Below are 12,031 nucleotides of genomic sequence, written 5' to 3' on the forward strand. Positions count from 1 at the left end.
TTTTTATATGACGTACTCGTTTTTATTATATTTTTATTCATTTTATCAAGGCTTAAGGTTCTGCATAATTTAGGGCGTGCCACTTTGAGTGAGAGGCAGGTGAGCGTATGCCTGCCGCATGAAGTCTCGGCTTGACACTTGCACGAGTTCAGCGGAGTCAAGTACTGGCAAAATGGCGACGGCAGCATGACCCACTCAGCTTCAAGACCGCTCACAAACCTATGGGTGACATAAGTGAGGCTAAGTCCATCTTTATTTACAGTCTATGGTATAGACCTAATAAAGGTTTGTGCAAATATGAAACTATTTTGTGTGATGTGGGTCATAGACGAACAAACAGTCAAGTATGCGAGTGAGATTAGAACTATTTTGAAATGTTGCTTCTATCCAATGTTTGTTTTCTGTCCTGTTTTAACTGAAAGTAAGATATTGTCTATGTGTGTGAGAGACAGATTCCTTGGATGTTTTGTGTGAATTCTTCTTCATCACGCTTATCTTTCCTGCTGTGACGTGAAAATGTCCGCTGTGAAAAAGTTGTATTGATTATAAAGTTTTCTGATTCTGAGGTTGCAGTTTTAACACCCTATGTCCTCTCTTGCAGGCCTCTACCAAGGTTATTTTTAAAAATTACTTTACATGGTGTTATGTATGTAGAGTAGTTAGGACACAGCTTTTATGGTTGTGAATCCAGACTCCAGCCATTTAACAGTCTGAACTGTTCAGCAAATAGCTGAAAGGAAGCTGCAGTTCCACTATGTTCCAGTCTGCACCCCTTTATTTAAAAAGGAAAATATAGAGGAGGTGGAATTTTTAACCATGTCTCTCTGAGGCACAGAGTAGCACACCTATAAATCTGGCAGTAGTACAGGACTGTCAGTGTAGTTTAGAGTTTCAGGGTCAGTTATTACCTACAGCTTTAAACATTGCCAAAAATGAGACCTTAGCTGATCTGGAAAAGGTAATCTATAACTTTACATCAGAGCAGCATCTTAACCATCACAACTACCCGACTATCTGCAGTTCAAGCGAAATACTGCAGCCAGACTTTTAAACAGGATGGTATGTTTTCCCCATCAATCAATCTCTTTAGGAATTTATTTTAAGACCCATTAATGCTAAAAAACCTTGGACGGGGCCTCGCACTAAGCAGCCTGCTGGACCTTTAAAGTCCCTATGAGCCTGAGCATAGAATCCTAAAACAGTGTCCTTCCAGCTCTCCCTGTCTCCATCCTTTAAACTGGAGGAGGCTGCCAGAGCTCCCTTTTCTCTGGAACAGTGTGCCTGAGGAGGTTTTCTTTGAAACTGTATGAAATTATCAAAAAGAAAAAAAGAAAAAAAAATCTGTGTAGAAAATCAACATTTAATTTCAGATTACCTGGTAGACCTAACAGCACTGTATGTAAAACAGCTGATTATCTTGCCTATTTATTCCAGTTCAACCACTGAGGATGTTTATGTATTCCACATGTACCTGACCTATTAAAGCTGTAACAGCTCAACAGGAGTAATAATTATGAATGTGTTTCATATTTGACATGCATCTAGGTTAACTGACCAGGCAACGAGCAGAGTAATCAAAGTGCCTTCTTTGAATTAGCAGCATCCCCACAGTAGTGCACAGCCTTTGATAGCTGTGAAATGAGGTGTCCACATGCCGCATGTGCATTTCAATACCTTTCTTGATTATATCCATGTGCAGTAGCTATTTGTGTGATACTCGCTTTGTTAGTAGTTGTTCACTGATACATTACACTCCATTGCTCAACAGACTAAGGGTGCATTCACACCTCCATTATTTGCTAATTTTTTTTTGGCCTGAACCATTGTGGAAAAGTGTTTGTTTGTGATATGTATTTTGGATGCTTTAGTTTCACACTCTCCGATTACTTTCACACCAGTAGCCAGATGTGTTAAATAATGTGTTAAGACATAAATATGCCACTTTTCACACAGAAATTTGAATTTATAAAGAAAAACATGCAGTAAGAATATGTGGACCTCCATCACATGCTTCATACCAAGGTATATGAATTGACAAAAGAAGCAGTTTCTTTTTGTCTTAGTGTCGATATATGTTCTTTCTCACTAAAACATCTCTCCAGTCTAACTATATCCAATAAGCATAAACCTTGATAATCTATCAAAGGCATCATTGCCTACGTACCATGAGAGAACATAGGAAAAAAGCCCTGGGCTTTAATCCTGTGCTGAGATGACTGTGACAAGGGACTGTGGGAAACACTAGCTCAGCCAGTATATTCAGTTATAAGTAAAGCAACAACAATTCCAATTTTTCTACGTTTTAGCTAAACATCTCTGACTCGTCTGACTCTTCCCCCATGAGAGCACATTAAAGATACTGCTGAATAATAAGCATCATACCAGTCTGCCTTTTTTTTTTTTTTTTTTTAATAATCACTCCAGTCTGTGCTTTGCCTTTGCTTTATCCTTTACAAACACAAGGAACAGCTATGAGATGTCAACGTCCATCTCCTTTATAAACACAAACCCTTGTCGTATCCAGGAGATATTTTTTGTGTTTTCGTCGTACTCTGCTCTCTTCTCTAATGAACCGCACTGCAGCTATCTTTATCTAAGGATGACAACACTTTCATGTTTGGACCTAATGTTTTTTTTTCTTGGTGTGTATTTGCTTGGACTTGAGGTGCTGAGGATGTCAATGTGAGTAATATTCCTGTGTCATGTGTCATTTACCATCCGTTTCCCCTCTGAATCCTATTGCTCATACTTTATATTCCTAAGAAGTAATAATTTAAGGGATATTCATTGTATATTGTGAATATTTGACAGTAAAATGTTTTTCATTCATTTTAAAAATGGAAAGTGCGGTATTAAAAAGCAATAACATGAAATAAAGGAGACACAATTTTTTTAACACACAGTGAGATTTTGAATCTGATTGAAATCAGTGCTTGTAATAATTAAATTGCAAATACTGTAAAGGATATGTGGCACTTTGTGGGAGGTAGAATGTGTTTATTTTGTTTACCTGAGCCTCAGCACACATTATCATCTCTTCAGCAAGGGAATCCAACAGGACAGTGTGAAAACAGGCAACTGCCTCAACATCCCTACTGTATAATTTGCACCTGAATTTACATTTATTTATTTTTTTATATGTCAACTTAGAATATGAGTCATCTGGTGCCCTGCCAAGTCAAAGTAGATGGTTTTATCACTAACATGAATAAAGTGTCACAGTTACTATTTTCAATCACTTCATAAAATTTCTAATTCATTTCTTGCTTCTCTTCTTCTCCCCTTCAGGTTCCCTTTTTCTTCTTTTCACACCCATTAGTTGGTTCCTGTGGTTTGGAATAAAGAATAAAATCAGACATTGTGATCTGTCTGGCCTGGTTCATTTCAGGTTAACACTGACTTCAGTGACAACAGTTTTGTTGAGTGCACCATCAGCACTCTATGCAGGAAAGCCAGTTTGTACTTGCAAGGTGTGCAATATGGTGAATGGTAGCACTTGTAAATTATTAGATCTATAAACTGTAAATAATTTATGGAGAGATGTAAATAAGTTTTGAAGTTATTTACAGATTTAGTTTTTATCTACTTTTTTGCTGTTGCAGTGACAAATTCATTTTTAGTAATTATTATTGTTATTGGTTTCATCCAAACTAATAGAGGTATACTGTAATCTTCCTAGCCCAGGACTACAAGGTCATCTGTTTGAAGACGATCACTGTGGGGAGTGGCACTGTGTGTGCAACAAAGATGTAAAATAGAGGCAATGTCAAAAGGAAATGGAAATGCTTTCCCATAAGGCAATGCAAGACAGTGATGTGATATTTTAGATCAACCGTGGAAGAGCACACTCTTGACCGCTCTGCATGTGAAGAATTCCAGATGAGCCGGAGGCTTAAGCCCATGTAGTATCTGAAGCTAAATGCAGCCACACACGCTAGTGCATGCAGGTTCAAGTGGGGTATGAAAACAAATTTTGCAAAGCGACTATACAAGCAGCGAGGGTTACTGTGAATATTGTCAAACACTAAAACTTATCGTTAAAGGACACTGTAATTCACAATGGCTATACCTTAAAGGATAGAACTAACGCTACGCTCACAGGATGTGAGTCTTTGATACAACACAAAAACAGTTTAGATAGATGGATGGGTTAATAGATAGATAGATAGATAGATCGATAGATGACTGTCATAGCAGCTGAGTTAGAATACAGTGAAATACAAAGACAAAATTCCACAGGATTCCACAAGTATACAAAAGAGATGAGAGGTAGATAAATATAAATACTTAAGTATATGGACCAAAGTGCAAGGGAACTAAACACTGTGGGCATGCATTTTGCTTCATGATCTCACAGACCACCTTAAACATTTCTATCAAGTGCAACAGCTTGTGCTGTAATTAACTGCAATTAATTGCTGCAGATGTTTTGATGAATTTCAGAATCAAATAACAATAATTGCTGCAGATGTCAAATACATCATTTCTGAAAATACATCCCATGCTTTTGCATAAATTGACATTTAGAAAAAATGGCAGTCTCACTGAAAGAAAATAGTTTGTTTCCTATTATAACGATGTGAGACAAAAACAATATCTGCACCCTTCACAGCACTGTGCCGCCCTGTTTGTAAAAAACAAAAAAAAACAAAAAAAAACATTTATAACAAAGCATATGTTATGTCTCCTTGACTTGGTTGCGGGTGAACTTGATATATGATCTTTGTACAAGAGGTCAGCTTTCACTTCTGGCATTATTCATATTCTCCGATGCAAAACAACCTTCTGTGTTGTACAGTACACGCACAGGCAAGTTACGAAGCATAAATATTAATGGAAAAGTGTCTACAAGGCGTTAAAGCTTACCTTTAGTCAAACTTGCAACAGACATCTCAATGTACCTGTTGCATAGTAATTAATTAAAAATATCAAACTAAAGAAAGACTTTGAGATGAGAAAGTGATGAACAGTGGGTGAGACATTCACACATGCATACTGCCTTAGGATAGGAAGACAGATGGAAAGGAAATTGGACATAAAAAAGAATAGATTACTAAACACATGAGCAGATGACACAGTGCCTCTTTTTCTGCATGCTGACCTTCAAAGACTGGTCACAGACTTGGCTCGGATCAGGCCATGCGAGTGCAACCCCCCCCCCCCCCCCCCCCGATCCCCTAATGATCTAGCTAATCAGGTTAAGAGATGTTTTTAAATAAGCCCTTTAATTTATTCAAATATTCAATGCACATTCCCCACTTCATTTGAAATAATGAGAGACAAGGAGAGAGTGGCAGAGACAGGGAGGGAGGGTTAGAGACAGTGTGAGGCCGAGAGAGAGAGAGAGAGCAGCAGAAGAAAAGAGGAAGAGAATGAATCAGAGAGGACAAAATGTAATTTGTCTGCCTATTCAGACAGCCAATGCCTGAGATGAGCATTAACAGAGAACGTAGAAGACTGCTCTTTAATTGGACAAGGCCACTCTTGACATTTTCAAGCCAAACTTCAGCGACGACGATGGGAGAAAATGTGTCATAACTACAAATTATTCTCTGTGCCACTAGTGCTGATGAGCAGATTCAAGAAGCCCTTTTTTTTCATTCCATCACCATATTTGCATTATCTTTTATCTCGACTTTGCTGTCCTTTAAAATAATGCTGACAAGACTCCCAACTCTCACTCAAGGATGAACAGACATACACACACACAGAGCATGATTATTCCTAATTTGACGGAGGATTTTTATTTTCTGACACTTTTTGTTTTCTGAGCATCTGTTTGTTTTGCTGGAGGCTCGGATTTTGTGTGCACCTAATTAAAATCTATATACTTGACACTGTTACACGGAAATATGGAACAAACACCCAACAGCTGACCTTGATATATAGTAAGCTGCATTTGCATCTAGCTCTTTAATTGACCACTCTCAAAAGCACAGGGCACCACGTTTTAGCAGCTTTCAAAACACGTTAAAGTGTATCAAAACCCTCTGCTAGACTCTAAATCTGCAGCTCAAGTTTAAACCATAGAACCACTGGAAGGAAGCCAATTTGAGAATCTTTTGAGTCTGGGTTAATTCTGCCAGATCTGTGAAGGTAACATGGAAGAAAAAAATCGGTGAGCAAGGCACTGTAGCCCTGACTACTCAAAAGGAGCTATAATTACCAGCAGTTGAAAAATGAAGGTGTATGTGCAGCTTTTTGAACAGTATAAAATGTATGTGTGTGTGAAGCAGTTCAATGGTATATATAGATAAAAAAAAACAAGCAATGCAGACTCAGCAAAATGCAGGGACAAATCAGGGTTCAGAGAAACCCCCCCCCCACATGGCTACAACACTAGATTTTTCACCTACATACACACATACACTCACATATAGACTCTGTCAAGTCGTCAGGGAAAGAACATTTCCTGCTGACTAAGAGGACCTGAAACCACAATAATGGGGCTCATTTGGGGTTTATGAGCTTGCCAAATGAACTGCTGGCGAGATCCACAAAAAGTGAGCAGCACAGAATCAGAATGAGTTTGATAAGAGGGCTGACGTTTGCATGTTCACATGGAATTTCATATCCCATTTTGTTCTTGTTTGCGATGTGTGTGTATTTGCTTTTACATGTCATCTTCTGTCCCTGCGTGGCATTGAAACAAGGACGGTCTTACACACATAACTTTCAATGTTAAGCAAAGACAGACTGAAAGGCTAAAAACACACACCTGTAGGGCAAGACTGAGCCACAGGATGGTTCACTGGATGCTGAAACTACAGTTTGACCTTTTGCACCCCTTAACCATAACATATCAAACACACTCTGGACAGGTCCTCCCAGGGAGAGGGTGAGGACGTTATAGTCCCAGCACTCAAATATTAAATGCACTAACAGACTTCAACAATACATCAAACCCGGGAATCTCCTTGTCATGTCTCAGAAACTGCCTGGCTCTGCACAGTTGAACACGTCACACTAACAAGGATGGAAGAAATGAAACATGTAATTCCACAACTGCCACTACTTGGGTCAAATGAGTAAAACAAACATGCACACAAACATTTTTTCCCTATTTGTCATGTAATGTCAAATTTATGGATACATTGAAAAAAAAAAAAAAAAATCCCAACAGGAGAAACAACAAAACAGGAGCACAATGAGAAAACCTGCAGAACCCTGGGGAAAACATTGGATTGACACCCTGGATACAAATGCATTTAACTGATGCAAATTCATGGAAAAAATATTCAAACCACCACCACCTTTTTAATGGGCTAAAAAGTTAGAAAACAACAACATTTCCAACAGTTTTTGCAAAACACAACATCAGTGTTGGCAGGTGTGTCACACATCTATTCTTAACCTTAGCAGGAGGGAGCAGCCAGCTTGAATATATCCACATTTAATTAAATCATTGGGCTTAACCATATACCAAATAGAGTTCATTAGTTGTTGTTTGCCTGGTCTTGTTCTCTTGTTTGGACCTTGTCTACTGTGAATTCAGATAAACTTTGTCTTATTTCAGCAAAAATGTTTTTGGGTGGGGATGTAAAATCAAGTTAGACGTCAGTGTAAACTGCCATGCTCCTGTCACCTGCCTCTAATCTAGCCTTAAAGATCCACAGCTATGTTCAAATATATGTAAAAATGCTCTGCCTTGAATAATCATTTATGACTGATATAGTTTTTCCATTAAAAAGTAACATTACCTTAGACATTCTTACTGGTTTTAAGTCCCCATGTGACACTTGTGAGAGTTTCCTGTTGGACCAAAATAGTTGTGATGTCACAAACCATGCTTGCAGGCACACGCCAAATATACAATATAACAACATCTACCTGACACTGAGCTGATAACACACATTTTATTTTATTTATCATTTTCATAACCTGCAGCTGATTACAGTTCACATCTGCTCATTAAGGGTTGTTGGTTGTTGAAAGGCATTGTGGGAAAGCTAAAAAAAAGTCAATAAGAACACTTGTGTTTCACAAAATTCCACAGTTTGATATTTTACAGTATGAGCATCCAAAAAAAAAAGTTATTTTTCTTTCGATAGGAATAACAAATTGCCATGTCAATTTTTACCCATTTTATTCATTACTGACTCTATCCATGTGCATTGTGTCACAGATGTTTCTCAGTAATATTCCACAATTTTGTGTTACCCCATTGTCTCTGTTCTTCAGAGACCTGTGTGGGGTTTTATAGGCGTGTTGATGGCTGCAAATTGGAACTGCAAACATGAAGTGTGAGTAATTCTGCGTTATTTTGTAAAACTGAATCTTTATGAGCCTGACTTGACGGAGGTTTCTAAAAGAACTGATCTGTTACTGTGAGGTCATAAGTTTGAATCCCTAGACTATAGAGACACACTTTCCATCAACAACGCTGCTGTCAAGGTGCCCTTATGCAAAAACATTAGTTCACCTGTTTGGGCCCTGGAACTCCGTGGCCAGCAGGAGAAGACAGGTCTGTAACAGTCAGTTCCCAGAGGGGGATGTCTGCACCTGACTGTGAGGAGCAGCGGTGATGTAAAAGGACAGCAGGTCTTTTCTGGTGTAAATAAAGAGAAAAAAGGATTTTACTGTGATTGTGAACAGTGTGTACTGTGTGTGTGTGTGTGTGTGTGTGTGTGTGTCACACTATATCTGTGAGAGAACGAGAGAGGGAGAGCTACATTTCAGATCGGTGCAATACTGTAGGGACAACATTCCAGACTGTGGCGTCATGTGATCAGACACATACAGTATCTGCACAACCCGGTGTGTTTTCAGTGAATGTTCTTACATCTGTGTTATACTGTGGGGTTTTAACAGGCAACAAGGGCATGTAGATGATAGTGAATCTAATGTAATCTTTTAATTAAATGTCATATCAGGCACAGCGTTTACTCTGCACAACACACCCGGTTTTCTAAATTGTGAAGTGTCTCTTTATAATCTAAAAAGACTGATGAGCAATTTCCTTCAGGTCAGTAATCACTCCTGATATACGTTGTTTCTATTTCAATTTCCAACTCATTAAGACTGAGCTCCAGATTCCTGCCCTTCCACAATCCAGTGCACCGTCCCAGTCTTAGCTGAGTATTACATAACTACACATCCAAACATGACGTGTGATGTGACAATGCCTGCCCCTCAGTCAGAGGTCCTGCTGGTTAATTGAATTAGATCTGTCAACATGCAGGAGCGCATGATACTCTCTCTCTCTCTCTTCGCAATGATCCCTCTGTTTTGCTTCCTCTCCTCCCACATGGAGCTGCACTTTTATATTGCTGCAAAGTTGCTGCAACTTTCACTTAGTTTGCATCTACAAAAAAAGTTTCCATATGAATAAATGTCTATTTTTTCAGATCCAGCTGATTTAACACAATGATTTAAATTGTGACCATTTCACTGAAGCTTGTTAGGAGGGTTTTCCCTGAAAAAAAAAAACCATCTCTTCCACCGTAGGTTTTGTGTTTTACGCTTCTAGCTAAATAAAGCATGGTTTCTTTCAAGCAGAAGAACTCGACACTTAAAATAATAACTCTCGATTTTCATATGATTTCACTTAGCTTTCACTTCAAAAGCGGGTGTGTTTTCATAAAGCATGCTGGGGCGTTGGCAAGCTTGAAGCCTGCAATACTTGTGCATTCCAAGTGATAGCATAATCCAATTTGTTGGAACATAAATAAGTGGAATAAGGAATATTGTATGGTTGTTTTTATGACTGCTTTCTTTTCAAAGTTTGAATCTAAAAACACGATCTTAGCTTGTTTGATGTGAGTATGGATGCTCGTCACGTATGGACAGCTCTCAACATTCCTTGTTATGTCTAGTGAGACAAAGTCCATTATGTTGGTGAAATGTACATATTTCATTACATTTGACTTGAAGGATCCACTGCACTGCAAATTTTCAGTATAAACACGACATAAAATTACTTTTGACCCCTATTTACTGACCTCCTAATACCTTAAGACTGTGGCAATTTCACTCATTTCATTGAGTGAGCATTAGCTTGTAATTTCTAAGAAGCAATCTTTTTATTTGTACATGATTTGCATAACTTCTACAGCATTACCGTAAACCGCTCTACATGACCTTTAATTGGTTATAGATGTAGTTTTTTCCATTTAATTGCCGCCTTCGTAAATGTTTTGGCATGTTCTTAATGGGCTTCTACTTCTATTCCATTCTTCAACAACTCTTTATTATGATTTCTTTGGCAAGATAGCTGATCTGATACGCATTGTGCCACTGGACTACACCTGCTGAGCACTTTGTACGATGCATCCATAAGGGGAAGTTCAGGATACAGATTCTGTGATTTGCTGTTTCCTTAGTAAATCATATACACCGCTAGCAAGAACAAATACAATTAAATGCACAACACAAGATTGTTTCTCCAAATTCATGTTCATGTAAATTTGGTTCCACAAGTTGGTCAGTACAGGACTTTAATAGTTCAATGGTTATTATTGTAAACTATACAATTCAATCAAATGTATTTCAATATTTTTCTTCTATTTGCATTTGCAGTTGCATTTTTTGCCGAATATATCTCATAAAATTCTTAAGTAATTAAAGTTGTTAAAAGTTTGTGCACATTTCAAGCTAGCTGCTATAAAATTGAGTGGACAGTTCCATCTGAACTTAACCTGAAAAATAATACATGTAAATGTATTTAATTTGTAAATGTATAGCTTAGTTTGAGTTATATATTATAGTTTGTTTTTGTTTTTCCTTTCTGGATAATGATGAAACTCCTTTCAGTACTACAGCCTGCTATGCCTCTGCCTCACTCTCCACTCTGCCACGCCTCCTAATCAGCCTCACTGTCCTCACCTGTTGCCCCCAGCTGCACTCTATCTCCAATCAGGCCAATATACATCCCCGGTTCACTCGCTCTTTGCTAGATTGTTCTAGTATCATACAAGACTTTCCAGCGTTCATCTCCGGACTGACTTCCCTGTATCGACTCTGCTCGTCCCTAACCATCCTGCCTCGTCTCTGCCCCGCTAAAAACCTCAGCCTCCTGTCCCCGACCACGTGTTCTGCCTGTGCGCTTCCTGGTCCCCGTCTTGCCTGTCCCTGTGGCTGTTTGGCGTTCTCCAGCTCCGACGTCGCAACGTGAGTGCTTCCCTGCTGGTTTCCCGATGCTTCGTCTGGCTTTGTTTACCCGCCTGCCTGCGCCTTCCTGGTTCGTCTGCCCCGCTGACGGCTCACCTGGTTCTGATCCTCCTGCTGCCTCGACGTCTCCAGCCTGCTCCCATCGCCAGCCCCAGCCTTCGGGTCCACGAAATTTCCCCTGTGGGTGTGTGAGCTCAAGTCACCCTCGGGGAGGGGGAGGGGGAGGGGGAGGGGGGGGGCATCCAGAGTGACAGTCATCTGGATGGAAAGATCTTGTTGATAAAAGAGGTTGGAGGACAATGGTCCGACTGGTTGGGGGTGACAGAAAGGCTACGGTAACTCGGACACTCTTTTTACAACTGTGGTGTGAACAACACGTCCAACCTTGAGGCACATGGGCTTCAACAGCAGGGGACCATGTCAGGTTCTGCTCCTGTCAGCCAAGAACAGAAACCTGAGCCTGCAGGCTCAACAAAACTGGACGGTTGAAGACTGGAAAAAAACCTGGTTTGATGGATCTGGATTTCTGCTGAGGCAGATAGTGGGGTCAGAATTTGGCATCAGAAGCATGAATCCATTGATCCAACCTGCTTTGTGTCAACAGTCCAGGCTGGTGACGCTGTAATGGTGTGGGAAATGTTTTTTTGTCACATTATGGGCCGGCCACCAATCAGTGGTAAAAAGTGAAACAATATCTGCACACTGGAGTACAGGGTCAGTTGTCTTCATCAGACCCTGTCGGGTTGAAACGTTGTTTGTTGTAGTCAATTAAATATTGAGCTGTACTCCGGTGTGCGGATGTTGTTTCACTTTTTACCTCAATATGTAGTGCTATCCAGTTCTAGTCAACACATCTGCATCCAGTAGGACAGGATGTGTAGAAGGAGTTGCATTAATATAATGCTCAAAAAAAAACAATGGA

At 39.5% G+C, this 12,031-nt stretch overlaps 1 long non-coding RNA gene across 2 annotated transcripts; it reads right to left on the minus strand.

Annotated features, from left to right (window-relative positions):
• Positions 1 to 2,654: 2,654 nt before the first annotated feature.
• Positions 2,655 to 11,270, minus strand: LOC130171218 (uncharacterized). 2 transcript variants are annotated; one of them, XR_008828102.1, is made up of 4 exons: positions 11,206 to 11,270; positions 8,423 to 8,548; positions 7,701 to 7,752; positions 2,655 to 3,326 (listed from the first exon to the last, which is right to left on the minus strand). It is a non-coding gene; the product is annotated as an uncharacterized LOC130171218 (long non-coding RNA). The 2 variants fall into 2 exon arrangements; XR_008828101.1 differs by lacking the exon at positions 7,701 to 7,752 and having other exon boundaries at positions 2,657 to 3,326.
• Between the last annotated feature and the right edge of the window lie 761 nt (positions 11,271 to 12,031).

This window comes from Seriola aureovittata, chromosome 6 (genome assembly GCF_021018895.1).
Source record: "Seriola aureovittata isolate HTS-2021-v1 ecotype China chromosome 6, ASM2101889v1, whole genome shotgun sequence".
Lineage (NCBI taxonomy): Eukaryota > Metazoa > Chordata > Actinopteri > Carangiformes > Carangidae > Seriola > Seriola aureovittata.